Raw genomic sequence first — 2,500 nt, 5'->3', positions numbered from 1 at the left:
AGGCGCAAGACTGGGCGGCCAGCAAGGAGTCGAGACAGGGAGTTAATTTTAAAATTGATTTTTAAAAAATGATTTATTTATTTATTTCCACCTATGCGGAAGACTGGGCGGCCAACGAGGAGTCGAGACAGCCAGGAGTCGGGACTTGGGCAAGGGAGCGGGACAAGAGGTCGGGACTCGCGGCGGGACAAGGAAGAGGAGGAGGAAGTCCGGGACTCGCGACGGGACTGGGACTCGCGCCGGGACTAGGGAGTCGCGGCGGGACAAGGAAGAGGAGGAGGAAGTCCGGGACTCGCGACGGGACTGGGACTCGCGCCGGGACTAGGGAGTCGCGGCGGGACAAGGAAGAGGAGGAGGAAGTCCGGGACTCGCGACGGGACTGGGACTCGCGCCGGGACTAGGGAGTCGCGGCGGGACAAGGAAGAGGAGGAGGAAGTCCGGGACTCGCGACGGGACTGGGACTCGCGCCGGGACTAGGGAGTCGCGGCGGGACAAGGAAGAGGAGGAGGAAGTCCGGGACTCGCGACGGGGGACTCGCGCCGGGACTAGGGAGTCGCGGCGGGACAAGGAAGAGGAGGAGGAAGTCCGGGACTCGCGCACGGGACTAGGGAGTCGCGGCGGGACAAGGAAGAGGAGGAGGAAGTCCGGGACTCGCCACGGGACTAGGGAGTCGCGGCGGGACAAGGAAGAGAAGGAGGAAGTCCGGGACTCGCGACGGGACTGGGACTCGCGGCAGGACAAGGAAGAGAAGGAGGAGGTCCGGGACTCGCGCCGGGACTAGGAAGAGGGGGAGGAGGTCCGGGACTCGCGACGGGACTAGGAAGTGGGGGAGGAGGTCCGGGACTCGCGCCGGGACTAGGGAAGAGGAGGAGGAGGAGGAAGGCCGGGACTGGGACTCGCGGCGGGAGTAGGTAGTGGGGAGGAGGTCCGGGACTCGCAGCGGGACAAGGAGGAAGTCGGGGAGGAGGGCCGGGACCAGGAGTCGCGGCGGGGATAGCAGGCAGGACAGGGAGGGTGGGTGGTCTTCCACAAAAAAAAGTGTGTCTCGGAACTTCCTTAGTGCAGTAGGACGGGGGGGCCTGCCGAATCCCACAGAGAGTACTATGTGGGGAAGGGTTCCTCTGAAGCGTCTCGGGAAAAGTCGTGAGGGGGTGACGGTTGCTCGGTGCCTACGGGTCCCGACTGCTCGCTGCCTTCTTTGAGCCCAGTACCGACGTTCGCAGGGGGATACCTGGATACTACTGGGGTTACCTGGATACTTCTGGCGTGTTACCTTGGATCAGTGAGGAGTGGGGGTTAGTTTCCCGGCGACGCGACCCTCTGAGGAGGTCCCGCGGAGGGTCGCCGAGTATTATATGGTGAGCTGGCTGTCAAGGATTGTGAGTCCCGCTGCCAAAATTTTTTTTGGTGCGCGGGCGACTGGAAAAAGAGGGTTGGTCTTGTGCCGATACGCGTAACGTCGCAGCGAGTCCCAAGAGCTAGTAACCATTTTTGGCGGGGGGCGATGGCCTCGGTATTGTCAAGCCATTCTCTCATTCATTTGGGAGGGTGGGGAGAAGTGTTTGCCGAGGCCGTTCAAGCTCCGCCTGGTCGACCACCACTGTGACCGCCACCGCGCTCGATCTCTATTGCAAGCTCAGGTGAAATTCCTGATAAACTTGGAGGGGTGTGGGACGCGTTCGCAGTGTGGGCCGAGGAGTCATAACATCCCAGGTCGGAATGTGAAAATGGAACTTCGAAACCGGTGAGAGTTCTCTCGTCGGCTAGGGGTTTCACAAAAGTAACATTTCTATAAATTTCTATCCGACCCCTCCATTAATTTGGAGGGGCGATGGGCCCCAGGATTGGACATACTTCTTGCTGATTTGTCTTTTGAGGAAAATCCTTCGCGGTGATGGTTACTTTTTCATTTTTAATGTGTGTATCGGCCTCGTCGGTTTCTCTCTTTCCTGGTCACATTCCCGAAAAAGGCCGCAGCACCTATGATTCTCTTCCGGGGGTCTAACTCTCCCTCTCTCTCTATCCTTCTCTTTGTCTGGCTCTCTCTGGCTTCACTTTTTGTGGTGTGTGCCTCTGGGGGTCTGGTTGGAATTTGCCGTTGGCTTTTTGCCCTCTCTTTTTGCCTTTTATCCATCGCAAAGAAGGGTGTGTGTGTTCTCACCTGGGGTTGGAATGAAGGACGGGGAACCTCCTCGTCTTGTGAAGTGGGACCATCTTTTAGGATGATGGCTTTTTGCTGCCTGGTGTGTGCTTGGGTGGGGTTTGGTGGTGGCAGTCTACCTCTCCCTTTCTCCGGTAAGACCAGATGACTGGTTCGTCCGCTACTCTTGTGTTGGCCCTACCTTGGCCAACGGGAGTCGGCGACGCTCCAGACTGGATGGCATGATGTGGTGGTGTACCGAAGGGGGACATCCGAAGGGGAAGAGGGGCCGAGCCTCGCGAAACTTAGGTGTGTCGGGTTGTGTGATGTCGGAGATCCATTTTTTTGTGGCTGCCGTCG

This window comes from Physcomitrium patens, chromosome 20 (assembly GCF_059467195.1).
Source record: "Physcomitrium patens ecotype Gransden chromosome 20, ASM5946719v1, whole genome shotgun sequence".
Classification (NCBI taxonomy): domain Eukaryota; kingdom Viridiplantae; phylum Streptophyta; class Bryopsida; order Funariales; family Funariaceae; genus Physcomitrium; species Physcomitrium patens.
Note: the sequence above shows the minus strand (reverse complement) of the source record.